At 47.8% G+C, this 25016-nt stretch overlaps 15 non-coding genes and 5 pseudogenes across 15 annotated transcripts; all 20 read left to right on the forward strand.

Annotated features, from left to right (window-relative positions):
- The first annotated feature begins 897 nt into the window (after positions 1-897).
- Positions 898-1088, forward strand: LOC142268172 (U2 spliceosomal RNA). Its single transcript, XR_012733933.1, has one exon. It is a non-coding gene; the product is annotated as a U2 spliceosomal RNA (small nuclear RNA).
- Positions 1089-2205: 1117 nt separating this feature from the next.
- On the forward strand, positions 2206-2396 carry LOC142268136 (U2 spliceosomal RNA). The gene has a single exon (XR_012733909.1). It is a non-coding gene; the product is annotated as a U2 spliceosomal RNA (small nuclear RNA).
- Positions 2397-3513: 1117 nt separating this feature from the next.
- Positions 3514-3704, forward strand: LOC142268137 (U2 spliceosomal RNA). Its single transcript, XR_012733910.1, has one exon. It is a non-coding gene; the product is annotated as a U2 spliceosomal RNA (small nuclear RNA).
- A 1337-nt stretch (positions 3705-5041) lies between these two features.
- On the forward strand, positions 5042-5225 carry LOC142268149 (U2 spliceosomal RNA). Its single transcript, XR_012733920.1, has one exon. It is a non-coding gene; the product is annotated as a U2 spliceosomal RNA (small nuclear RNA).
- Positions 5226-6342: 1117 nt separating this feature from the next.
- LOC142268162 (U2 spliceosomal RNA) lies at positions 6343-6484 on the forward strand (annotated as a pseudogene).
- A 739-nt stretch (positions 6485-7223) lies between these two features.
- On the forward strand, positions 7224-7419 carry LOC142268144 (U2 spliceosomal RNA). Its single transcript, XR_012733917.1, has one exon. It is a non-coding gene; the product is annotated as a U2 spliceosomal RNA (small nuclear RNA).
- Positions 7420-8536: 1117 nt separating this feature from the next.
- LOC142268173 (U2 spliceosomal RNA) lies at positions 8537-8727 on the forward strand. Its single transcript, XR_012733934.1, has one exon. It is a non-coding gene; the product is annotated as a U2 spliceosomal RNA (small nuclear RNA).
- Positions 8728-9844: 1117 nt separating this feature from the next.
- LOC142268174 (U2 spliceosomal RNA) lies at positions 9845-10035 on the forward strand. The gene has a single exon (XR_012733935.1). It is a non-coding gene; the product is annotated as a U2 spliceosomal RNA (small nuclear RNA).
- A 1117-nt stretch (positions 10036-11152) lies between these two features.
- Positions 11153-11294, forward strand: LOC142268163 (U2 spliceosomal RNA; annotated as a pseudogene).
- A 697-nt stretch (positions 11295-11991) lies between these two features.
- Positions 11992-12186, forward strand: LOC142268143 (U2 spliceosomal RNA). The gene has a single exon (XR_012733916.1). It is a non-coding gene; the product is annotated as a U2 spliceosomal RNA (small nuclear RNA).
- A 1117-nt stretch (positions 12187-13303) lies between these two features.
- Positions 13304-13494, forward strand: LOC142268175 (U2 spliceosomal RNA). Its single transcript, XR_012733936.1, has one exon. It is a non-coding gene; the product is annotated as a U2 spliceosomal RNA (small nuclear RNA).
- A 1117-nt stretch (positions 13495-14611) lies between these two features.
- LOC142268138 (U2 spliceosomal RNA) lies at positions 14612-14802 on the forward strand. Its single transcript, XR_012733911.1, has one exon. It is a non-coding gene; the product is annotated as a U2 spliceosomal RNA (small nuclear RNA).
- Positions 14803-15919: 1117 nt separating this feature from the next.
- LOC142268176 (U2 spliceosomal RNA) lies at positions 15920-16110 on the forward strand. The gene has a single exon (XR_012733937.1). It is a non-coding gene; the product is annotated as a U2 spliceosomal RNA (small nuclear RNA).
- Positions 16111-17403: 1293 nt separating this feature from the next.
- LOC142268154 (U2 spliceosomal RNA) lies at positions 17404-17605 on the forward strand (annotated as a pseudogene).
- Positions 17606-18722: 1117 nt separating this feature from the next.
- On the forward strand, positions 18723-18913 carry LOC142268177 (U2 spliceosomal RNA). The gene has a single exon (XR_012733938.1). It is a non-coding gene; the product is annotated as a U2 spliceosomal RNA (small nuclear RNA).
- A 1117-nt stretch (positions 18914-20030) lies between these two features.
- Positions 20031-20157, forward strand: LOC142268160 (U2 spliceosomal RNA; annotated as a pseudogene).
- Positions 20158-20845: 688 nt separating this feature from the next.
- On the forward strand, positions 20846-21038 carry LOC142268142 (U2 spliceosomal RNA). Its single transcript, XR_012733915.1, has one exon. It is a non-coding gene; the product is annotated as a U2 spliceosomal RNA (small nuclear RNA).
- A 1117-nt stretch (positions 21039-22155) lies between these two features.
- Positions 22156-22346, forward strand: LOC142268178 (U2 spliceosomal RNA). Its single transcript, XR_012733939.1, has one exon. It is a non-coding gene; the product is annotated as a U2 spliceosomal RNA (small nuclear RNA).
- A 1117-nt stretch (positions 22347-23463) lies between these two features.
- Positions 23464-23654, forward strand: LOC142268180 (U2 spliceosomal RNA). Its single transcript, XR_012733940.1, has one exon. It is a non-coding gene; the product is annotated as a U2 spliceosomal RNA (small nuclear RNA).
- A 1120-nt stretch (positions 23655-24774) lies between these two features.
- LOC142268158 (U2 spliceosomal RNA) lies at positions 24775-24864 on the forward strand (annotated as a pseudogene).
- The last annotated feature ends 152 nt before the right edge of the window (positions 24865-25016 follow it).

Consider the following 25016-nt stretch of genomic DNA (forward strand, 5'->3'; position numbering starts at 1 on the left):
TGGACAAAGTGGAGTCAGATGCTGCAGTGACCACAGGTGTGAGAGGATCTACAATTGGCATCTGGTGTTATCTCTCTGCTTCCACTCCAAATAAAGTTACCTGTTGTTACCTGAACGTCAAATACTAAGAATGGGCGGCCTATGAAAGAATTAGTACTTTCATTAAGTATACTAAACCGGCTAATTGGGAATAGACAAACTGTAAAAAGCCCTCTGAGAAAGCCCCTCTCTAACCTTTGTTAGTAAGCTTTTCTGTAGCCTGCCTGTTGATGTATTTTCGGTTTGAACAGTGCACAACATGAAGAGACGGAACACTGGCGGCTTGTCACAATGCCCCCCGATGACATCACAATAGCGCTGCTGCCTAGAAAACAAGCTGCGCAGAAGAAGTTGTTCTTTGGGTGGGAGGGTGGGCTAGTGGAAGGAGGGGGCAATCTCTTTTTTTCCCGGGTGGTAGGGGGATGACAGGAGAAGGGAAGCGGGTGGTGAGAAAGGTACAGAGGGCAGGGTTTGGGGGCTGGGAAGGAAAGGGAAAAGATTAGGGTTTGGGGATGATGAAAGGGCTTTCTACGGGTAAGGATGGCAAAGGGTGGCAGTGACGGAAAGTCAGGCAACCTGTCCTGTCCGTCTTTTTGTATCGTGAATTGGAAAGACTGCAAGGGGGAGGGGAGTTGCTTGCGCCCTAAAGGAGGAGTTATTCAGATTCATTGCAGTGGGCGGCGGCTGCAAAACGCACCATTCTTCTTGTTTTTGCTCTGCAAAGCAGCCTTTTCAAGGGTTGGCTTGGGTGACAAAATGTCTTGTGTAGGCGTGGGTTTGTCTCCCTCTCGCTCTCTCTCCCTAAGATGTGTCCGGCATAGGCCAGGGTGCCACTCGAGGCCCAAACCAATTCTGGTTATCGCTTCTCGGCCTTTTGGCTAAGATCAAGTGTAGTATCTGTTCTTATCAGTTTAATATCTGATACGTCCCCTATCTGGGGACCATATATTAAATGGATTTTTAGAACAGGGAGATGGAAAAAGAGCTTGCTCTGTCCACTCCACGCATTGACCTGGTATTGCAGTACCTCCAGGAACGGTGCACCCCTTCTTAACCCAGTTTCCAAAAGCAGAACTCGATTCACCTGATTCATATTAGCCCGATTAGCGAATTGAAATGAATTTTTATCTAACACACTTTTTACTTGCTTTATTCATCCAAATAGCAAACTCATCACCACTCAACTTCACCAACTCTGCTATGTCCCGTGCAGTATCTTGTTGTCAGTCTAATCTAGATCATGTGTAATTGAATGGAATAGATCCCTTTTGGACAAAGTGGAGTCAGATGCTGCAGTGACCACAGGTGTGAGAGGATCTACAATTGGCATCTGGTGTTATCTCTCTGCTTCCACTCCAAATAAAGTTACCTGTTGTTACCTGAACGTCAAATACTAAGAATGGGCGGCCTATGAAAGAATTAGTACTTTCATTAAGTATACTAAACCGGCTAATTGGGAATAGACAAACTGTAAAAAGCCCTCTGAGAAAGCCCCTCTCTAACCTTTGTTAGTAAGCTTTTCTGTAGCCTGCCTGTTGATGTATTTTCGGTTTGAACAGTGCACAACATGAAGAGACGGAACACTGGCGGCTTGTCACAATGCCCCCCGATGACATCACAATAGCGCTGCTGCCTAGAAAACAAGCTGCGCAGAAGAAGTTGTTCTTTGGGTGGGAGGGTGGGCTAGTGGAAGGAGGGGGCAATCTCTTTTTTTCCCGGGTGGTAGGGGGATGACAGGAGAAGGGAAGCGGGTGGTGAGAAAGGTACAGAGGGCAGGGTTTGGGGGCTGGGAAGGAAAGGGAAAAGATTAGGGTTTGGGGATGATGAAAGGGCTTTCTACGGGTAAGGATGGCAAAGGGTGGCAGTGACGGAAAGTCAGGCAACCTGTCCTGTCCGTCTTTTTGTATCGTGAATTGGAAAGACTGCAAGGGGGAGGGGAGTTGCTTGCGCCCTAAAGGAGGAGTTATTCAGATTCATTGCAGTGGGCGGCGGCTGCAAAACGCACCATTCTTCTTGTTTTTGCTCTGCAAAGCAGCCTTTTCAAGGGTTGGCTTGGGTGACAAAATGTCTTGTGTAGGCGTGGGTTTGTCTCCCTCTCGCTCTCTCTCCCTAAGATGTGTCCGGCATAGGCCAGGGTGCCACTCGAGGCCCAAACCAATTCTGGTTATCGCTTCTCGGCCTTTTGGCTAAGATCAAGTGTAGTATCTGTTCTTATCAGTTTAATATCTGATACGTCCCCTATCTGGGGACCATATATTAAATGGATTTTTAGAACAGGGAGATGGAAAAAGAGCTTGCTCTGTCCACTCCACGCATTGACCTGGTATTGCAGTACCTCCAGGAACGGTTCACCCCTTCTTAACCCAGTTTCCAAAAGCAGAACTCGATTCACCTGATTCATATTAGCCCGATTAGCGAATTGAAATGAATTTTTATCTAACACACTTTTTACTTGCTTTATTCATCCAAATAGCAAACTCATCACCACTCAACTTCACCAACTCTGCTATGTCCCGTGCAGTATCTTGTTGTCAGTCTAATCTAGATCATGTGTAATTGAATGGAATAGATCCCTTTTGGACAAAGTGGAGTCAGATGCTGCAGTGACCACAGGTGTGAGAGGATCTACAATTGGCATCTGGTGTTATCTCTCTGCTTCCACTCCAAATAAAGTTACCTGTTGTTACCTGAACGTCAAATACTAAGAATGGGCGGCCTATGAAAGAATTAGTACTTTCATTAAGTATACTAAACCGGCTAATTGGGAATAGACAAACTGTAAAAAGCCCTCTGAGAAAGCCCCTCTCTAACCTTTGTTAGTAAGCTTTTCTGTAGCCTGCCTGTTGATGTATTTTCGGTTTGAACAGTGCACAACATGAAGAGACGGAACACTGGCGGCTTGTCACAATGCCCCCCGATGACATCACAATAGCGCTGCTGCCTAGAAAACAAGCTGCGCAGAAGAAGTTGTTCTTTGGGTGGGAGGGTGGGCTAGTGGAAGGAGGGGGCAATCTCTTTTTTTCCCGGGTGGTAGGGGGATGACAGGAGAAGGGAAGCGGGTGGTGAGAAAGGTACAGAGGGCAGGGTTTGGGGGCTGGGAAGGAAAGGGAAAAGATTAGGGTTTGGGGATGATGAAAGGGCTTTCTACGGGTAAGGATGGCAAAGGGTGGCAGTGACGGAAAGTCAGGCAACCTGTCCTGTCCGTCTTTTTGTATCGTGAATTGGAAAGACTGCAAGGGGGAGGGGAGTTGCTTGCGCCCTAAAGGAGGAGTTATTCAGATTCATTGCAGTGGGCGGCGGCTGCAAAACGCACCATTCTTCTTGTTTTTGCTCTGCAAAGCAGCCTTTTCAAGGGTTGGCTTGGGTGACAAAATGTCTTGTGTAGGCGTGGGTTTGTCTCCCTCTCGCTCTCTCTCCCTAAGATGTGTCCGGCATAGGCCAGGGTGCCACTCGAGGCCCAAACCAATTCTGGTTATCGCTTCTCGGCCTTTTGGCTAAGATCAAGTGTAGTATCTGTTCTTATCAGTTTAATATCTGATACGTCCCCTATCTGGGGACCATATATTAAATGGATTTTTAGAACAGGGAGATGGAAAAAGAGCTTGCTCTGTCCACTCCACGCATTGACCTGGTATTGCAGTACCTCCAGGAACGGTTCACCCCTTCTTAACCCAGTTTCCAAAAGCAGAACTCGATTCACCTGATTCATATTAGCCCGATTAGCGAATTGAAATGAATTTTTATCTAACACACTTTTTACTTGCTTTATTCATCCAAATAGCAAACTCATCACCACTCAACTTCACCAACTCTGCTATGTCCCGTGCAGTATCTTGTTGTCAGTCTAATCTAGATCATGTGTAATTGAATGGAATAGATCCCTTTTGGACAAAGTGGAGTCAGATGCTGCAGTGACCACAGGTGTGAGAGGATCTACAATTGGCATCTGGTGTTATCTCTCTGCTTCCACTCCAAATAAAGTTACCTGTTGTTACCTGAACGTCAAATACTAAGAATGGGCGGCCTATGAAAGAATTAGTACTTTCATTAAGTATACTAAACCGGCTAATTGGGAATAGACAAACTGTAAAAAGCCCTCTGAGAAAGCCCCTCTCTAACCTTTGTTAGTAAGCTTTTCTGTAGCCTGCCTGTTGATGTATTTTCGGTTTGAACAGTGCACAACATGAAGAGACGGAACACTGGCGGCTTGTCACAATGCCCCCCGATGACATCACAATAGCGCTGCTGCCTAGAAAACAAGCTGCGCAGAAGAAGTTGTTCTTTGGGTGGGAGGGTGGGCTAGTGGAAGGAGGGGGCAATCTCTTTTTTTCCCGGGTGGTAGGGGGATGACAGGAGAAGGGAAGCGGGTGGTGAGAAAGGTACAGAGGGCAGGGTTTGGGGGCTGGGAAGGAAAGGGAAAAGATTAGGGTTTGGGGATGATGAAAGGGCTTTCTACGGGTAAGGATGGCAAAGGGTGGCAGTGACGGAAAGTCAGGCAACCTGTCCTGTCCGTCTTTTTGTATCGTGAATTGGAAAGACTGCAAGGGGGAGGGGAGTTGCTTGCGCCCTAAAGGAGGAGTTATTCAGATTCATTGCAGTGGGCGGCGGCTGCAAAACGCACCATTCTTCTTGTTTTTGCTCTGCAAAGCAGCCTTTTCAAGGGTTGGCTTGGGTGACAAAATGTCTTGTGTAGGCGTGGGTTTGTCTCCCTCTCGCTCTCTCTCCCTAAGATGTGTCCAGCATAGGCCAGGGTGCCACTCGAGGCCCAAACCAATTCTGGTTATCGCTTCTCGGCCTTTTGGCTAAGATCAAGTGTAGTCCCTTCATTGGATTTGCCTTGGTCTTGGCTGGGAGGGGCCCGGGCTTGCACAACCGCCGGCCTCGGGGATTGTTGCGCCTTTTGGTGCTTACGTCCCCTTGTGGCTGGTGGTTCCTGGGCTCGGGAGGCGATCACCCAGGCACTGCGCTTTTGTGTGGTGGCCTGCTGGCCTTTCGGGGCTACCTTGATTCTGAAAATTGTGGATGAAATCTCATCTGTTCTTATCAGTTTAATATCTGATACGTCCCCTATCTGGGGACCATATATTAAATGGATTTTTAGAACAGGGAGATGGAAAAAGAGCTTGCTCTGTCCACTCCACGCATTGACCTGGTATTGCAGTACCTCCAGGAACGGTGCACCCCTTCTTAACCCAGTTTCCAAAAGCAGAACTCGATTCACCTGATTCATATTAGCCCGATTAGCGAATTGAAATGAATTTTTATCTAACACACTTTTTACTTGCTTTATTCATCCAAATAGCAAACTCATCACCACTCAACTTCACCAACTCTGCTATGTCCCGTGCAGTATCTTGTTGTCAGTCTAATCTAGATCATGTGTAATTGAATGGAATAGATCCCTTTTGGACAAAGTGGAGTCAGATGCTGCAGTGACCACAGGTGTGAGAGGATCTACAATTGGCATCTGGTGTTATCTCTCTGCTTCCACTCCAAATAAAGTTACCTGTTGTTACCTGAACGTCAAATACTAAGAATGGGCGGCCTATGAAAGAATTAGTACTTTCATTAAGTATACTAAACCGGCTAATTGGGAATAGACAAACTGTAAAAAGCCCTCTGAGAAAGCCCCTCTCTAACCTTTGTTAGTAAGCTTTTCTGTAGCCTGCCTGTTGATGTATTTTCGGTTTGAACAGTGCACAACATGAAGAGACGGAACACTGGCGGCTTGTCACAATGCCCCCCGATGACATCACAATAGCGCTGCTGCCTAGAAAACAAGCTGCGCAGAAGAAGTTGTTCTTTGGGTGGGAGGGTGGGCTAGTGGAAGGAGGGGGCAATCTCTTTTTTTCCCGGGTGGTAGGGGGATGACAGGAGAAGGGAAGCGGGTGGTGAGAAAGGTACAGAGGGCAGGGTTTGGGGGCTGGGAAGGAAAGGGAAAAGATTAGGGTTTGGGGATGATGAAAGGGCTTTCTACGGGTAAGGATGGCAAAGGGTGGCAGTGACGGAAAGTCAGGCAACCTGTCCTGTCCGTCTTTTTGTATCGTGAATTGGAAAGACTGCAAGGGGGAGGGGAGTTGCTTGCGCCCTAAAGGAGGAGTTATTCAGATTCATTGCAGTGGGCGGCGGCTGCAAAACGCACCATTCTTCTTGTTTTTGCTCTGCAAAGCAGCCTTTTCAAGGGTTGGCTTGGGTGACAAAATGTCTTGTGTAGGCGTGGGTTTGTCTCCCTCTCGCTCTCTCTCCCTAAGATGTGTCCGGCATAGGCCAGGGTGCCACTCGAGGCCCAAACCAATTCTGGTTATCGCTTCTCGGCCTTTTGGCTAAGATCAAGTGTAGTATCGTTCGAAAAGGTGGTTTAAGGCTCCGGCCACCTTAGTACAATGATGCAATGCACACTGGAAGGTTGCGCTTGTTAGTACTTTGGGAGGATAGTATATCCATCTAGAGGAAACCATGGCCCTACCAGGATCGAGGCTATTAGACTGAGTAAGTGTGGGGGCTATGGTGCAATGTGCCCCAGGATTGACGACCCTGGAGTGAGTCTGAGCTTGCTGGCTTGGGACCCCGGCGAGCCTTGGGCTCTGTAGCACACCGTACCTTGCCCTTTCATACTTTCTGAGCATATTGCTCTATCCCGGCCTTCTGGCTAGGAAGGGAAATTTTTATAATCATGGTCGGAGGTCCGTTCAGCTTTGGGCTGAGAAACCAACACCCGGTTGGAGGTCCGGGTCAGCTTTGGCTGAGAAACCAACACCCGGTTGGAGGTCCGGGTCAGCTTCGGCTGAGAAACCAACACCCGGTTGGAGGTACGGGTCAGCTTCGGCTGAGAAACCAACACCCGGTTGGAGGTCCGGGTCAGCTTCGGCTGAGAAACCAACACCCGGTTGGAGGTCCGGTTAGCCTTGGGCTGAGAAACCAACACCGGTTGACGGTCCGGGCAGTTTCGGCTGCGAAACCAACAACTAGTAGCTCTCTACTCCACTTGGGTAAGATGCCTGGGTGGACGCTGGGAGCAACGACAAGGCTCAACCAGGCTTCGGCTTGGGGGAGCACCGAAGATCCCTGACCCTTGCTGTGGCCTTCTGGCTCGGAGGGACGGGGTTGATTTTTGGGGACCCTCTCCTCACGGAGGGGTCCACACGAATCCTAGCCTTTGCACTGTTTTTGGTGTGACTTCGGTCATGCATTTTTTGCGGTGCTTTGGAAAGCTTCATTAAATCAAAATCTGTTCTTATCAGTTTAATATCTGATACGTCCCCTATCTGGGGACCATATATTAAATGGATTTTTAGAACAGGGAGATGGAAAAAGAGCTTGCTCTGTCCACTCCACGCATTGACCTGGTATTGCAGTACCTCCAGGAACGGTGCACCCCTTCTTAACCCAGTTTCCAAAAGCAGAACTCGATTCACCTGATTCATATTAGCCCGATTAGCGAATTGAAATGAATTTTTATCTAACACACTTTTTACTTGCTTTATTCATCCAAATAGCAAACTCATCACCACTCAACTTCACCAACTCTGCTATGTCCCGTGCAGTATCTTGTTGTCAGTCTAATCTAGATCATGTGTAATTGAATGGAATAGATCCCTTTTGGACAAAGTGGAGTCAGATGCTGCAGTGACCACAGGTGTGAGAGGATCTACAATTGGCATCTGGTGTTATCTCTCTGCTTCCACTCCAAATAAAGTTACCTGTTGTTACCTGAACGTCAAATACTAAGAATGGGCGGCCTATGAAAGAATTAGTACTTTCATTAAGTATACTAAACCGGCTAATTGGGAATAGACAAACTGTAAAAAGCCCTCTGAGAAAGCCCCTCTCTAACCTTTGTTAGTAAGCTTTTCTGTAGCCTGCCTGTTGATGTATTTTCGGTTTGAACAGTGCACAACATGAAGAGACGGAACACTGGCGGCTTGTCACAATGCCCCCCGATGACATCACAATAGCGCTGCTGCCTAGAAAACAAGCTGCGCAGAAGAAGTTGTTCTTTGGGTGGGAGGGTGGGCTAGTGGAAGGAGGGGGCAATCTCTTTTTTTCCCGGGTGGTAGGGGGATGACAGGAGAAGGGAAGCGGGTGGTGAGAAAGGTACAGAGGGCAGGGTTTGGGGGCTGGGAAGGAAAGGGAAAAGATTAGGGTTTGGGGATGATGAAAGGGCTTTCTACGGGTAAGGATGGCAAAGGGTGGCAGTGACGGAAAGTCAGGCAACCTGTCCTGTCCGTCTTTTTGTATCGTGAATTGGAAAGACTGCAAGGGGGAGGGGAGTTGCTTGCGCCCTAAAGGAGGAGTTATTCAGATTCATTGCAGTGGGCGGCGGCTGCAAAACGCACTATTCTTCTTGTTTTTGCTCTGCAAAGCAGCCTTTTCAAGGGTTGGCTTGGGTGACAAAATGTCTTGTGTAGGCGTGGGTTTGTCTCCCTCTCGCTCTCTCTCCCTAAGATGTGTCCGGCATACGCCAGGGTGCCACTCGAGGCCCAAACCAATTCTGGTTATCGCTTCTCGGCCTTTTGGCTAAGATCAAGTGTAGTATCTGTTCTTATCAGTTTAATATCTGATACGTCCCCTATCTGGGGACCATATATTAAATGGATTTTTAGAACAGGGAGATGGAAAAAGAGCTTGCTCTGTCCACTCCACGCATTGACCTGGTATTGCAGTACCTCCAGGAACGGTGCACCCCTTCTTAACCCAGTTTCCAAAAGCAGAACTCGATTCACCTGATTCATATTAGCCCGATTAGCGAATTGAAATGAATTTTTATCTAACACACTTTTTACTTGCTTTATTCATCCAAATAGCAAACTCATCACCACTCAACTTCACCAACTCTGCTATGTCCCGTGCAGTATCTTGTTGTCAGTCTAATCTAGATCATGTGTAATTGAATGGAATAGATCCCTTTTGGACAAAGTGGAGTCAGATGCTGCAGTGACCACAGGTGTGAGAGGATCTACAATTGGCATCTGGTGTTATCTCTCTGCTTCCACTCCAAATAAAGTTACCTGTTGTTACCTGAACGTCAAATACTAAGAATGGGCGGCCTATGAAAGAATTAGTACTTTCATTAAGTATACTAAACCGGCTAATTGGGAATAGACAAACTGTAAAAAGCCCTCTGAGAAAGCCCCTCTCTAACCTTTGTTAGTAAGCTTTTCTGTAGCCTGCCTGTTGATGTATTTTCGGTTTGAACAGTGCACAACATGAAGAGACGGAACACTGGCGGCTTGTCACAATGCCCCCCGATGACATCACAATAGCGCTGCTGCCTAGAAAACAAGCTGCGCAGAAGAAGTTGTTCTTTGGGTGGGAGGGTGGGCTAGTGGAAGGAGGGGGCAATCTCTTTTTTTCCCGGGTGGTAGGGGGATGACAGGAGAAGGGAAGCGGGTGGTGAGAAAGGTACAGAGGGCAGGGTTTGGGGGCTGGGAAGGAAAGGGAAAAGATTAGGGTTTGGGGATGATGAAAGGGCTTTCTACGGGTAAGGATGGCAAAGGGTGGCAGTGACGGAAAGTCAGGCAACCTGTCCTGTCCGTCTTTTTGTATCGTGAATTGGAAAGACTGCAAGGGGGAGGGGAGTTGCTTGCGCCCTAAAGGAGGAGTTATTCAGATTCATTGCAGTGGGCGGCGGCTGCAAAACGCACCATTCTTCTTGTTTTTGCTCTGCAAAGCAGCCTTTTCAAGGGTTGGCTTGGGTGACAAAATGTCTTGTGTAGGCGTGGGTTTGTCTCCCTCTCGCTCTCTCTCCCTAAGATGTGTCCGGCATAGGCCAGGGTGCCACTCGAGGCCCAAACCAATTCTGGTTATCGCTTCTCGGCCTTTTGGCTAAGATCAAGTGTAGTATCTGTTCTTATCAGTTTAATATCTGATACGTCCCCTATCTGGGGACCATATATTAAATGGATTTTTAGAACAGGGAGATGGAAAAAGAGCTTGCTCTGTCCACTCCACGCATTGACCTGGTATTGCAGTACCTCCAGGAACGGTGCACCCCTTCTTAACCCAGTTTCCAAAAGCAGAACTCGATTCACCTGATTCATATTAGCCCGATTAGCGAATTGAAATGAATTTTTATCTAACACACTTTTTACTTGCTTTATTCATCCAAATAGCAAACTCATCACCACTCAACTTCACCAACTCTGCTATGTCCCGTGCAGTATCTTGTTGTCAGTCTAATCTAGATCATGTGTAATTGAATGGAATAGATCCCTTTTGGACAAAGTGGAGTCAGATGCTGCAGTGACCACAGGTGTGAGAGGATCTACAATTGGCATCTGGTGTTATCTCTCTGCTTCCACTCCAAATAAAGTTACCTGTTGTTACCTGAACGTCAAATACTAAGAATGGGCGGCCTATGAAAGAATTAGTACTTTCATTAAGTATACTAAACCGGCTAATTGGGAATAGACAAACTGTAAAAAGCCCTCTGAGAAAGCCCCTCTCTAACCTTTGTTAGTAAGCTTTTCTGTAGCCTGCCTGTTGATGTATTTTCGGTTTGAACAGTGCACAACATGAAGAGACGGAACACTGGCGGCTTGTCACAATGCCCCCCGATGACATCACAATAGCGCTGCTGCCTAGAAAACAAGCTGCGCAGAAGAAGTTGTTCTTTGGGTGGGAGGGTGGGCTAGTGGAAGGAGGGGGCAATCTCTTTTTTTCCCGGGTGGTAGGGGGATGACAGGAGAAGGGAAGCGGGTGGTGAGAAAGGTACAGAGGGCAGGGTTTGGGGGCTGGGAAGGAAAGGGAAAAGATTAGGGTTTGGGGATGATGAAAGGGCTTTCTACGGGTAAGGATGGCAAAGGGTGGCAGTGACGGAAAGTCAGGCAACCTGTCCTGTCCGTCTTTTTGTATCGTGAATTGGAAAGACTGCAAGGGGGAGGGGAGTTGCTTGCGCCCTAAAGGAGGAGTTATTCAGATTCATTGCAGTGGGCGGCGGCTGCAAAACGCACCATTCTTCTTGTTTTTGCTCTGCAAAGCAGCCTTTTCAAGGGTTGGCTTGGGTGACAAAATGTCTTGTGTAGGCGTGGGTTTGTCTCCCTCTCGCTCTCTCTCCCTAAGATGTGTCCGGCATAGGCCAGGGTGCCACTCGAGGCCCAAACCAATTCTGGTTATCGCTTCTCGGCCTTTTGGCTAAGATCAAGTGTAGTATCGTTCGAAAAGGTGGTTTAAGGCTCCGGCCACCTTAGTACAATGATGCAATGCACACTGGAAGGTTGCGCTTGTTAGTACTTTGGGAGGATAGTATATCCATCTAGAGGAAACCATGGCCCTACCAGGATCGAGGCTATTAGACTGAGTAAGTGTGGGGGTTATGGTGCAATGTGCCCCAGGAATGGACACCCTGGAGGGAGTCTGAACTTGCTAGGTTGGGACCCTGGTAAGCCTCAGACTCTGTCGCATGCCGCGCCTTGCCTATTCATACTTTCCAAGCATATTGCCCTATCCCGGCCTTCTGGCTAAGAAGGGAAATTTTTATAATCCCGGTCGGAGGTCCGGTCAGCTTTGGGCTGAGAAACCAACACCCGGTTGGAGGTCCGGGTCAGCTTTGGCTGAGAAACCAACACCCGGTTGGAGGTCCGGTTAGCCTTGGGCTGAGAAACCAACACCCGGTTGGAGGTCCGGTCAGCCTTGGGCTGAGAAACCAACACCCGGTTGGAGGTCCGGTCAGCCTTGGGCTGAGAAACCAACACCGGTTGACGGTCCGGGCAGTCTCGGCTGCGAAACCAACGACTAGTAGCTCCCTACTCCACTTGGGTAAGATGCCTCGGTGGACGCTGGGAGCAACAACAAGGCTCAACCAGGCTTCGGCTTGGGGGAGCACCGAAGATCCCTGACCCTCGCTGTGGCCTTCTGGCTCGGAGGGACGGGGTTGATTTTTGGGGATCCTCTTCTCACGGAGGGGTCCACACGAATCCTAGCCTTTGCACTGTTTTTGGTGTGACTTCGGTCATGCATTTTTGCGGTGCTTTGGAAAGCTTCATTAAATCAAAATCTGTTCTTATCAGTTTAATATCTGATACGTCCCCTATCTGGGGACCATATATTAAATGGATTTTTAGAACAGGGAGATGGAAAAAGAGCTTGCTCTGTCCACTCCACGCATTGACCTGGTATTGCAGTACCTCCAGGAACGGTGCACCCCTTCTTAACCCAGTTTCCAAAAGCAGAACTCGATTCACCTGATTCATATTAGCCCGATTAGCGAATTGAAATGAATTTTTATCTAACACACTTTTTACTTGCTTTATTCATCCAAATAGCAAACTCATCACCACTCAACTTCACCAACTCTGCTATGTCCCGTGCAGTATCTTGTTGTCAGTCTAATCTAGATCATGTGTAATTGAATGGAATAGATCCCTTTTGGACAAAGTGGAGTCAGATGCTGCAGTGACCACAGGTGTGAGAGGATCTACAATTGGCATCTGGTGTTATCTCTCTGCTTCCACTCCAAATAAAGTTACCTGTTGTTACCTGAACGTCAAATACTAAGAATGGGCGGCCTATGAAAGAATTAGTACTTTCATTAAGTATACTAAACCGGCTAATTGGGAATAGACAAACTGTAAAAAGCCCTCTGAGAAAGCCCCTCTCTAACCTTTGTTAGTAAGCTTTTCTGTAGCCTGCCTGTTGATGTATTTTCGGTTTGAACAGTGCACAACATGAAGAGACGGAACACTGGCGGCTTGTCACAATGCCCCCCGATGACATCACAATAGCGCTGCTGCCTAGAAAACAAGCTGCGCAGAAGAAGTTGTTCTTTGGGTGGGAGGGTGGGCTAGTGGAAGGAGGGGGCAATCTCTTTTTTTCCCGGGTGGTAGGGGGATGACAGGAGAAGGGAAGCGGGTGGTGAGAAAGGTACAGAGGGCAGGGTTTGGGGGCTGGGAAGGAAAGGGAAAAGATTAGGGTTTGGGGATGATGAAAGGGCTTTCTACGGGTAAGGATGGCAAAGGGTGGCAGTGACGGAAAGTCAGGCAACCTGTCCTGTCCGTCTTTTTGTATCGTGAATTGGAAAGACTGCAAGGGGGAGGGGAGTTGCTTGCGCCCTAAAGGAGGAGTTATTCAGATTCATTGCAGTGGGCGGCGGCTGCAAAACGCACCATTCTTCTTGTTTTTGCTCTGCAAAGCAGCCTTTTCAAGGGTTGGCTTGGGTGACAAAATGTCTTGTGTAGGCGTGGGTTTGTCTCCCTCTCGCTCTCTCTCCCTAAGATGTGTCCGGCATAGGCCAGGGTGCCACTCGAGGCCCAAACCAATTCTGGTTATCGCTTCTCGGCCTTTTGGCTAAGATCAAGTGTAGTATCTGTTCTTATCAGTTTAATATCTGATACGTCCCCTATCTGGGGACCATATATTAAATGGATTTTTAGAACAGGGAGATGGAAAAAGAGCTTGCTCTGTCCACTCCACGCATTGACCTGGTATTGCAGTACCTCCAGGAACGGTGCACCCCTTCTTAACCCAGTTTCCAAAAGCAGAACTCGATTCACCTGATTCATATTAGCCCGATTAGCGAATTGAAATGAATTTTTATCTAACACACTTTTTACTTGCTTTATTCATCCAAATAGCAAACTCATCACCACTCAACTTCACCAACTCTGCTATGTCCCGTGCAGTATCTTGTTGTCAGTCTAATCTAGATCATGTGTAATTGAATGGAATAGATCCCTTTTGGACAAAGTGGAGTCAGATGCTGCAGTGACCACAGGTGTGAGAGGATCTACAATTGGCATCTGGTGTTATCTCTCTGCTTCCACTCCAAATAAAGTTACATGTTGTTACCTGAACGTCAAATACTAAGAATGGGCGGCCTATGAAAGAATTAGTACTTTCATTAAGTATACTAAACCGGCTAATTGGGAATAGACAAACTGTAAAAAGCCCTCTGAGAAAGCCCCTCTCTAACCTTTGTTAGTAAGCTTTTCTGTAGCCTGCCTGTTGATGTATTTTCGGTTTGAACAGTGCACAACATGAAGAGACGGAACACTGGCGGCTTGTCACAATGCCCCCCGATGACATCACAATAGCGCTGCTGCCTAGAAAACAAGCTGCGCAGAAGAAGTTGTTCTTTGGGTGGGAGGGTGGGCTAGTGGAAGGAGGGGGCAATCTCTTTTTTTCCCGGGTGGTAGGGGGATGACAGGAGAAGGGAAGCGGGTGGTGAGAAAGGTACAGAGGGCAGGGTTTGGGGGCTGGGAAGGAAAGGGAAAAGATTAGGGTTTGGGGATGATGAAAGGGCTTTCTACGGGTAAGGATGGCAAAGGGTGGCAGTGACGGAAAGTCAGGCAACCTGTCCTGTCCGTCTTTTTGTATCGTGAATTGGAAAGACTGCAAGGGGGAGGGGAGTTGCTTGCGCCCTAAAGGAGGAGTTATTCAGATTCATTGCAGTGGGCGGCGGCTGCAAAACGCACCATTCTTCTTGTTTTTGCTCTGCAAAGCAGCCTTTTCAAGGGTTGGCTTGGGTGACAAAATGTCTTGTGTAGGCGTGGGTTTGTCTCCCTCTCGCTCTCTCTCCCTAAGATGTGTCCGGCATAGGCCAGGGTGCCACTCGAGGCCCAAACCAATTCTGGTTATCGCTTCTCGGCCTTTTGGCTAAGATCAAGTGTAGTATCTGTTCTTAGCAGTTTAATATCTGATACGTCCCCTATCTGGGGACCATATATTAAATGGATTTTTAGAACAGGGAGATGGAAAAAGAGCTTGCTCTGTCCACTCCACGCATTGACCTGGTATTGCAGTACCTCCAGGAACGGTGCACCCCTTCTTAACCCAGTTTCCAAAAGCAGAACTCGATTCACCTGATTCATATTAGCCCGATTAGCGAATTGAAATGAATTTTTATCTAACACACTTTTTACTTGCTTTATTCATCCAAATAGCAAACTCATCACCACTCAACTTCACCAACTCTGCTATGTCCCGTGCAGTATCTTGTTGTCAGTCTAATCTAGATCATGTGTAATTGAATGGAATAGATCCCTTTTGGACAAAGTGGAGTCAGATGCTGCAGTGACCACAGGTGTGAGAGGATCTACAATTGGCATCTGGTGTTATCTCTCTGCTTCCACTCCAAATAAAGTTACCTGTTGTTACCTGAACGTCAAATACTAAGAATGGGCGGCCTATGAAAGAATTAGTACTTTCATTAAGTATACTAAACCGGCTAATTGGGAATAGACAAACTGTAAAAAGCCCTCTGAGAAAGCCCCTCTCTAACCTTTGTTAGTAAGCTTTTCTGTAGCCTGCCTGTTGATGTATTTTCGGTTTGAACAGTGCACAACATGAAGAGACGGAACACTGGCGGCTTGTCACAATGCCCCCCGATGACATCACAATAGCGCTGCTGCCTAGAAAACAAGCTGCGCAGAAGAAGTTGTTCTTTGGGTGGGAGGGTGGGCTAGTGGAAGGAGGGGGCAATCTCTTTTTTTCCCGGGTGGTAGGGGGATGACAGGAGAAGGGAAGCGGGTGGTGAGAAAGGTACAGAGGGCAGGGTTTGGGGGCTGGGAAGGAAAGGGAAAAGATTAGGGTTTGGGGATGATGAAAGGGCTTTCTACGGGTAAGGATGGCAAAGGGTGGCAGTGACGGAAAGTCAGGCAACCTGTCCTGTCCGTCTTTTTGTATCGTGAATTGGAAAGACTGCAAGGGGGAGGGGAGTTGCTTGCGCCCTAAAGGAGGAGTTATTCAGATTCATTGCAGTGGGCGGCGGCTGCAAAACGCACCATTCTTCTTGTTTTTGCTCTGCAAAGCAGCCTTTTCAAGGGTTGGCTTGGGTGACAAAATGTCTTGTGTAGGCGTGGGTTTGTCTCCCTCTCGCTCTCTCTCCCTAAGATGTGTCCGGCATAGGCCAGGGTGCCACTCGAGGCCCAAACCAATTCTGGTTATCGCTTCTCGGCCTTTTGGCTAAGATCAAGTGTAGTATCTGTTCTTATCAGTTTAATATCTGATACGTCCCCTATCTGGGGACCATATATTAAATGGATTTTTAGAACAGGGAGATGGAAAAAGAGCTTGCTCTGTCCACTCCACGCATTGACCTGGTATTGCAGTACCTCCAGGAACGGTGCACCCCTTCTTAACCCAGTTTCCAAAAGCAGAACTCGATTCACCTGATTCATATTAGCCCGATTAGCGAATTGAAATGAATTTTTATCTAACACACTTTTTACTTGCTTTATTCATCCAAATAGCAAACTCATCACCACTCAACTTCACCAACTCTGCTATGTCCCGTGCAGTATCTTGTTGTCAGTCTAATCTAGATCATGTGTAATTGAATGGAATAGATCCCTTTTGGACAAAGTGGAGTCAGATGCTGCAGTGACCACAGGTGTGAGAGGATCTACAATTGGCATCTGGTGTTATCTCTCTGCTTCCACTCCAAATAAAGTTACCTGTTGTTACCTGAACGTCAAATACTAAGAATGGGCGGCCTATGAAAGAATTAGTACTTTCATTAAGTATACTAAACCGGCTAATTGGGAATAGACAAACTGTAAAAAGCCCTCTGAGAAAGCCCCTCTCTAACCTTTGTTAGTAAGCTTTTCTGTAGCCTGCCTGTTGATGTATTTTCGGTTTGAACAGTGCACAACATGAAGAGACGGAACACTGGCGGCTTGTCACAATGCCCCCCGATGACATCACAATAGCGCTGCTGCCTAGAAAACAAGCTGCGCAGAAGAAGTTGTTCTTTGGGTGGGAGGGTGGGCTAGTGGAAGGAGGGGGCAATCTCTTTTTTTCCCGGGTGGTAGGGGGATGACAGGAGAAGGGAAGCGGGTGGTGAGAAAGGTACAGAGGGCAGGGTTTGGGGGCTGGGAAGGAAAGGGAAAAGATTAGGGTTTGGGGATGATGAAAGGGCTTTCTACGGGTAAGGATGGCAAAGGGTGGCAGTGACGGAAAGTCAGGCAACCTGTCCTGTCCGTCTTTTTGTATCGTGAATTGGAAAGACTGCAAGGGGGAGGGGAGTTGCTTGCGCCCTAAAGGAGGAGTTATTCAGATTCATTGCAGTGGGCGGCGGCTGCAAAACGCACCATTCTTCTTGTTTTTGCTCTGCAAAGCAGCCTTTTCAAGGGTTGGCTTGGGTGACAAAATGTCTTGTGTAGGCGTGGGTTTGTCTCCCTCTCGCTCTCTCTCCCTAAGATGTGTCCGGCATAGGCCAGGGTGCCACTCGAGGCCCAAACCAATGCTGGTTATCGCTTCTCGGCCTTTTGGCTAAGATCAAGTGTAGTTTGGGAGGGTACTACCTTGGTTGGTGCTGAAAGGTGCCAGGGTATTGCACAACTGCTGGCCTTGGGGGAGTGTGCATCGTAGGATGTCATAGCCCTCTTGTGACGGACAGTTACCTGGGCAACGAGAGGCGGTCACTTTATTATTTTCTAACTCATCCTTCAAAAAAAAAAAAAAAAAAAAAAAAAAATCTGTTCTTATCAGTTTAATATCTGATACGTCCCCTATCTGGGGACCATATATTAAATGGATTTTTAGAACAGGGAGATGGAAAAAGAGCTTGCTCTGTCCACTCCACGCATTGACCTGGTATTGCAGTACCTCCAGGAACGGTGCACCCCTTCTTAACCCAGTTTCCAAAAGCAGAACTCGATTCACCTGATTCATATTAGCCCGATTAGCGAATTGAAATGAATTTTTATCTAACACACTTTTTACTTGCTTTATTCATCCAAATAGCAAACTCATCACCACTCAACTTCACCAACTCTGCTATGTCCCGTGCAGTATCTTGTTGTCAGTCTAATCTAGATCATGTGTAATTGAATGGAATAGATCCCTTTTGGACAAAGTGGAGTCAGATGCTGCAGTGACCACAGGTGTGAGAGGATCTACAATTGGCATCTGGTGTTATCTCTCTGCTTCCACTCCAAATAAAGTTACCTGTTGTTACCTGAACGTCAAATACTAAGAATGGGCGGCCTATGAAAGAATTAGTACTTTCATTAAGTATACTAAACCGGCTAATTGGGAATAGACAAACTGTAAAAAGCCCTCTGAGAAAGCCCCTCTCTAACCTTTGTTAGTAAGCTTTTCTGTAGCCTGCCTGTTGATGTATTTTCGGTTTGAACAGTGCACAACATGAAGAGACGGAACACTGGCGGCTTGTCACAATGCCCCCCGATGACATCACAATAGCGCTGCTGCCTAGAAAACAAGCTGCGCAGAAGAAGTTGTTCTTTGGGTGGGAGGGTGGGCTAGTGGAAGGAGGGGGCAATCTCTTTTTTTCCCGGGTGGTAGGGGGATGACAGGAGAAGGGAAGCGGGTGGTGAGAAAGGTACAGAGGGCAGGGTTTGGGGGCTGGGAAGGAAAGGGAAAAGATTAGGGTTTGGGGATGATGAAAGGGCTTTCTACGGGTAAGGATGGCAAAGGGTGGCAGTGACGGAAAGTCAGGCAACCTGTCCTGTCCGTCTTTTTGTATCGTGAATTGGAAAGACTGCAAGGGGGAGGGGAGTTGCTTGCGCCCTAAAGGAGGAGTTATTCAGATTCATTGCAGTGGGCGGCGGCTGCAAAACGCACCATTCTTCTTGTTTTTGCTCTGCAAAGCAGCCTTTTCAAGGGTTGGCTTGGGTGACAAAATGTCTTGTGTAGGCGTGGGTTTGTCTCCCTCTCGCTCTCTCTCCCTAAGATGTGTCCGGCATAGGCCAGGATGCCACTCGAGGCCCAAACCAATTCTGGTTATCGCTTCTCGGCCTTTTGGCTAAGATCAAGTGTAGTATCTGTTCTTATCAGTTTAATATCTGATACGTCCCCTATCTGGGGACCATATATTAAATGGATTTTTAGAACAGGGAGATGGAAAAAGAGCTTGCTCTGTCCACTCCACGCATTGACCTGGTATTGCAGTACCTCCAGGAACGGTGCACCCCTTCTTAACCCAGTTTCCAAAAGCAGAACTCGATTCACCTGATTCATATTAGCCCGATTAGCGAATTGAAATGAATTTTTATCTAACACACTTTTTACTTGCTTTATTCATCCAAATAGCAAACTCATCACCACTCAACTTCACCAACTCTGCTATGTCCCGTGCAGTATCTTGTTGTCAGTCTAATCTAGATCATGTGTAATTGAATGGAATAGATCCCTTTTGGACAAAGTGGAGTCAGATGCTGCAGTGACCACAGGTGTGAGAGGATCTACAATTGGCATCTGGTGTTATCTCTCTGCTTCCACTCCAAATAAAGTTACCTGTTGTTACCTGAACGTCAAATACTAAGAATGGGCGGCCTATGAAAGAATTAGTACTTTCATTAAGTATACTAAACCGGCTAATTGGGAATAGACAAACTGTAAAAAGCCCTCTGAGAAAGCCCCTCTCTAACCTTTGTTAGTAAGCTTTTCTGTAGCCTGCCTGTTGATGTATTTTCGGTTTGAACAGTGCACAACATGAAGAGACGGAACACTGGCGGCTTGTCACAATGCCCCCCGATGACATCACAATAGCGCTGCTGCCTAGAAAACAAGCTGCGCAGAAGAAGTTGTTCTTTGGGTGGGAGGGTGGGCTAGTGGAAGGAGGGGGCAATCTCTTTTTTTCCCGGGTGGTAGGGGGATGACAGGAGAAGGGAAGCGGGTGGTGAGAAAGGTACAGAGGGCAGGGTTTGGGGGCTGGGAAGGAAAGGGAAAAGATTAGGGTTTGGGGATGATGAAAGGGCTTTCTACGGGTAAGGATGGCAAAGGGTGGCAGTGACGGAAAGTCAGGCAACCTGTCCTGTCCGTCTTTTTGTATCGTGAATTGGAAAGACTGCAAGGGGGAGGGGAGTTGCTTGCGCCCTAAAGGAGGAGTTATTCAGATTCATTGCAGTGGGCGGCGGCTGCAAAACGCACCATTCTTCTTGTTTTTGCTCTGCAAAGCAGCCTTTTCAAGGGTTGGCTTGGGTGACAAAATGTCTTGTGTAGGCGTGGGTTTGTCTCCCTCTCGCTCTCTCTCCCTAAGATGTGTCCGGCATAGGCCAGGGTGCCACTCGAGGCCCAAACCAATTCTGGTTATCGCTTCTCGGCCTTTTGGCTAAGATCAAGTGTAGTATCTGTGAGGCTCGGCAGATGCAATGCACACTGGAAGGTTGCGCTTGCTAGTACTCTTGATGTATAGTATATTCATCTAGAGGAAAACATGGCCCTACCAGGATCGAGGCTATTAGACTGAGTAAGTGTGGGGGCTATGGTGCAATGTGCCCCAGGACTGACGACCCTGGAGTGAGTCTGAGCTTGCTGGCTTGGGACCCCGGCGAGCCTTGGGCTCTGTAGCACACCGTACCTTGCCCTTTCATACTTTCTGAGCATATTGCTCTATCCCGGCCTTCTGGCTAGGAAGGGAAATTTTTATAATCATGGTCGGAGGTCCGTTCAGCTTTGGGCTGAGAAACCAACACCCGGTTGGAGGTCCGGGTCAGCTTCGGCTGAGAAACCAACACCCGGTTGGAGGTCTGGGTCAGCTTCGGCTGAGAAACCAACACCCGGTTGGAGGTCCGGGTCAGCTTCGGCTGAGAAACCAACACCCGGTTGGAGGTCCTGTTAGCCTTGGGCTGAGAAACCAACACCGGTTGACGGTCCGGGCAGTTTCGGCTGCGAAACCAACAACTAGTAGCTCTCTACTCCACTTGGGTAAGATGCCTGGGTGGACGCTGGGAGCAACGACAAGGCTCAACCAGGCTTCGGCTTGGGGGAGCACCGAAGATCCCTGACCCTTGCTGTGGCCTTCTGGCTCGGAGGGACGGGGTTGATTTTTGGGGACCCTCTCCTCACGGAGGGGTCCACACGAATCCTAGCCTTTGCACTGTTTTTGGTGTGACTTCGGTCATGCATTTTTTGCGGTGCTTTGGAAAGCTTCATTAAATCAAAAATCTGTTCTTATCAGTTTAATATCTGATACGTCCCCTATCTGGGGACCATATATTAAATGGATTTTTAGAACAGGGAGATGGAAAAAGAGCTTGCTCTGTCCACTCCACGCATTGACCTGGTATTGCAGTACCTCCAGGAACGGTGCACCCCTTCTTAACCCAGTTTCCAAAAGCAGAACTCGATTCACCTGATTCATATTAGCCCGATTAGCGAATTGAAATGAATTTTTATCTAACACACTTTTTACTTGCTTTATTCATCCAAATAGCAAACTCATCACCACTCAACTTCACCAACTCTGCTATGTCCCGTGCAGTATCTTGTTGTCAGTCTAATCTAGATCATGTGTAATTGAATGGAATAGATCCCTTTTGGACAAAGTGGAGTCAGATGCTGCAGTGACCACAGGTGTGAGAGGATCTACAATTGGCATCTGGTGTTATCTCTCTGCTTCCACTCCAAATAAAGTTACCTGTTGTTACCTGAACGTCAAATACTAAGAATGGGCGGCCTATGAAAGAATTAGTACTTTCATTAAGTATACTAAACCGGCTAATTGGGAATAGACAAACTGTAAAAAGCCCTCTGAGAAAGCCCCTCTCTAACCTTTGTTAGTAAGCTTTTCTGTAGCCTGCCTGTTGATGTATTTTCGGTTTGAACAGTGCACAACATGAAGAGACGGAACACTGGCGGCTTGTCACAATGCCCCCCGATGACATCACAATAGCGCTGCTGCCTAGAAAACAAGCTGCGCAGAAGAAGTTGTTCTTTGGGTGGGAGGGTGGGCTAGTGGAAGGAGGGGGCAATCTCTTTTTTTCCCGGGTGGTAGGGGGATGACAGGAGAAGGGAAGCGGGTGGTGAGAAAGGTACAGAGGGCAGGGTTTGGGGGCTGGGAAGGAAAGGGAAAAGATTAGGGTTTGGGGATGATGAAAGGGCTTTCTACGGGTAAGGATGGCAAAGGGTGGCAGTGACGGAAAGTCAGGCAACCTGTCCTGTCCGTCTTTTTGTATCGTGAATTGGAAAGACTGCAAGGGGGAGGGGAGTTGCTTGCGCCCTAAAGGAGGAGTTATTCAGATTCATTGCAGTGGGCGGCGGCTGCAAAACGCACCATTCTTCTTGTTTTTGCTCTGCAAAGCAGCCTTTTCAAGGGTTGGCTTGGGTGACAAAATGTCTTGTGTAGGCGTGGGTTTGTCTCCCTCTCGCTCTCTCTCCCTAAGATGTGTCCGGCATAGGCCAGGGTGCCACTCGAGGCCCAAACCAATTCTGGTTATCGCTTCTCGGCCTTTTGGCTAAGATCAAGTGTAGTATCTGTTCTTATCAGTTTAATATCTGATACGTCCCCTATCTGGGGACCATATATTAAATGGATTTTTAGAACAGGGAGATGGAAAAAGAGCTTGCTCTGTCCACTCCACGCATTGACCTGGTATTGCAGTACCTCCAGGAACGGTGCACCCCTTCTTAACCCAGTTTCCAAAAGCAGAACTCGATTCACCTGATTCATATTAGCCCGATTAGCGAATTGAAATGAATTTTTATCTAACACACTTTTTACTTGCTTTATTCATCCAAATAGCAAACTCATCACCACTCAACTTCACCAACTCTGCTATGTCCCGTGCAGTATCTTGTTGTCAGTCTAATCTAGATCATGTGTAATTGAATGGAATAGATCCCTTTTGGACAAAGTGGAGTCAGATGCTGCAGTGACCACAGGTGTGAGAGGATCTACAATTGGCATCTGGTGTTATCTCTCTGCTTCCACTCCAAATAAAGTTACCTGTTGTTACCTGAACGTCAAATACTAAGAATGGGCGGCCTATGAAAGAATTAGTACTTTCATTAAGTATACTAAACCGGCTAATTGGGAATAGACAAACTGTAAAAAGCCCTCTGAGAAAGCCCCTCTCTAACCTTTGTTAGTAAGCTTTTCTGTAGCCTGCCTGTTGATGTATTTTCGGTTTGAACAGTGCACAACATGAAGAGACGGAACACTGGCGGCTTGTCACAATGCCCCCCGATGACATCACAATAGCGCTGCTGCCTAGAAAACAAGCTGCGCAGAAGAAGTTGTTCTTTGGGTGGGAGGGTGGGCTAGTGGAAGGAGGGGGCAATCTCTTTTTTTCCCGGGTGGTAGGGGGATGACAGGAGAAGGGAAGCGGGTGGTGAGAAAGGTACAGAGGGCAGGGTTTGGGGGCTGGGAAGGAAAGGGAAAAGATTAGGGTTTGGGGATGATGAAAGGGCTTTCTACGGGTAAGGATGGCAAAGGGTGGCAGTGACGGAAAGTCAGGCAACCTGTCCTGTCCGTCTTTTTGTATCGTGAATTGGAAAGACTGCAAGGGGGAGGGGAGTTGCTTGCGCCCTAAAGGAGGAGTTATTCAGATTCATTGCAGTGGGCGGCGGCTGCAAAACGCACCATTCTTCTTGTTTTTGCTCTGCAAAGCAGCCTTTTCAAGGGTTGGCTTGGGTGACAAAATGTCTTGTGTAGGCGTGGGTTTGTCTCCCTCTCGCTCTCTCTCCCTAAGATGTGTCCGGCATAGGCCAGGGTGCCACTCGAGGCCCAAACCAATTCTGGTTATCGCTTCTCGGCCTTTTGGCTAAGATCAAGTGTAGTATCTGTTCTTATCAGTTTAATATCTGATACGTCCCCTATCTGGGGACCATATATTAAATGGATTTTTAGAACAGGGAGATGGAAAAAGAGCTTGCTCTGTCCACTCCACGCATTGACCTGGTATTGCAGTACCTCCAGGAACGGTGCACCCCTTCTTAACCCAGTTTCCAAAAGCAGAACTCGATTCACCTGATTCATATTAGCCCGATTAGCGAATTGAAATGAATTTTTATCTAACACACTTTTTACTTGCTTTATTCATCCAAATAGCAAACTCATCACCACTCAACTTCACCAACTCTGCTATGTCCCGTGCAGTATCTTGTTGTCAGTCTAATCTAGATCATGTGTAATTGAATGGAATAGATCCCTTTTGGACAAAGTGGAGTCAGATGCTGCAGTGACCACAGGTGTGAGAGGATCTACAATTGGCATCTGGTGTTATCTCTCTGCTTCCACTCCAAATAAAGTTACCTGTTGTTACCTGAACGTCAAATACTAAGAATGGGCGGCCTATGAAAGAATTAGTACTTTCATTAAGTATACTAAACCGGCTAATTGGGAATAGACAAACTGTAAAAAGCCCTCTGAGAAAGCCCCTCTCTAACCTTTGTTAGTAAGCTTTTCTGTAGCCTGCCTGTTGATGTATTTTCGGTTTGAACAGTGCACAACATGAAGAGACGGAACACTGGCGGCTTGTCACAATGCCCCCCGATGACATCACAATAGCGCTGCTGCCTAGAAAACAAGCTGCGCAGAAGAAGTTGTTCTTTGGGTGGGAGGGTGGGCTAGTGGAAGGAGGGGGCAATCTCTTTTTTTCCCGGGTGGTAGGGGGATGACAGGAGAAGGGAAGCGGGTGGTGAGAAAGGTACAGAGGGCAGGGTTTGGGGGCTGGGAAGGAAAGGGAAAAGATTAGGGTTTGGGGATGATGAAAGGGCTTTCTACGGGTAAGGATGGCAAAGGGTGGCAGTGACGGAAAGTCAGGCAACCTGTCCTGTCCGTCTTTTTGTATCGTGAATTGGAAAGACTGCAAGGGGGAGGGGAGTTGCTTGCGCCCTAAAGGAGGAGTTATTCAGATTCATTGCAGTGGGGGGCGGCGGCTACAAAACGCACCATTCTTCTTGTTTTTGCTCTGCAAAGCAGCCTTTTCAAGGGTTGGCTTGGGTGACAAAATGTCTTCTGTAGGCGTGGGTTTGTCTCCCTCTCGCTCTCTCTCCCTAAGATGTGTCCGGCATAGGCCAGGGTGCCACTCGAGGCCCAAACCAATTCTGGTTATCGCTTCTCGGCCTTTTGGCTAAGATCAAGTGTAGTATCTGTTCTTATCAGAACAAACTGAGCTAGCTACACTTGACGAGATACGATCAGGGAGACGAGCTCCGAAGCCCAGCCGAGACCGGAAGAGGGAGATCGGACGGAAGAAGAGCTTGGCAGAAAGAAGCAAGAAGACGAAGGCTCGGAGAAGACTTGGGGAGACCAGAGGAACTTCGAGGAGGAACACAGCGGGAGAAGACACCCG

Source organism: Anomaloglossus baeobatrachus, unplaced genomic scaffold (genome assembly GCF_048569485.1).
Source record: "Anomaloglossus baeobatrachus isolate aAnoBae1 unplaced genomic scaffold, aAnoBae1.hap1 Scaffold_2992, whole genome shotgun sequence".
NCBI classification, from domain to species: Eukaryota; Metazoa; Chordata; class Amphibia; order Anura; family Aromobatidae; genus Anomaloglossus; species Anomaloglossus baeobatrachus.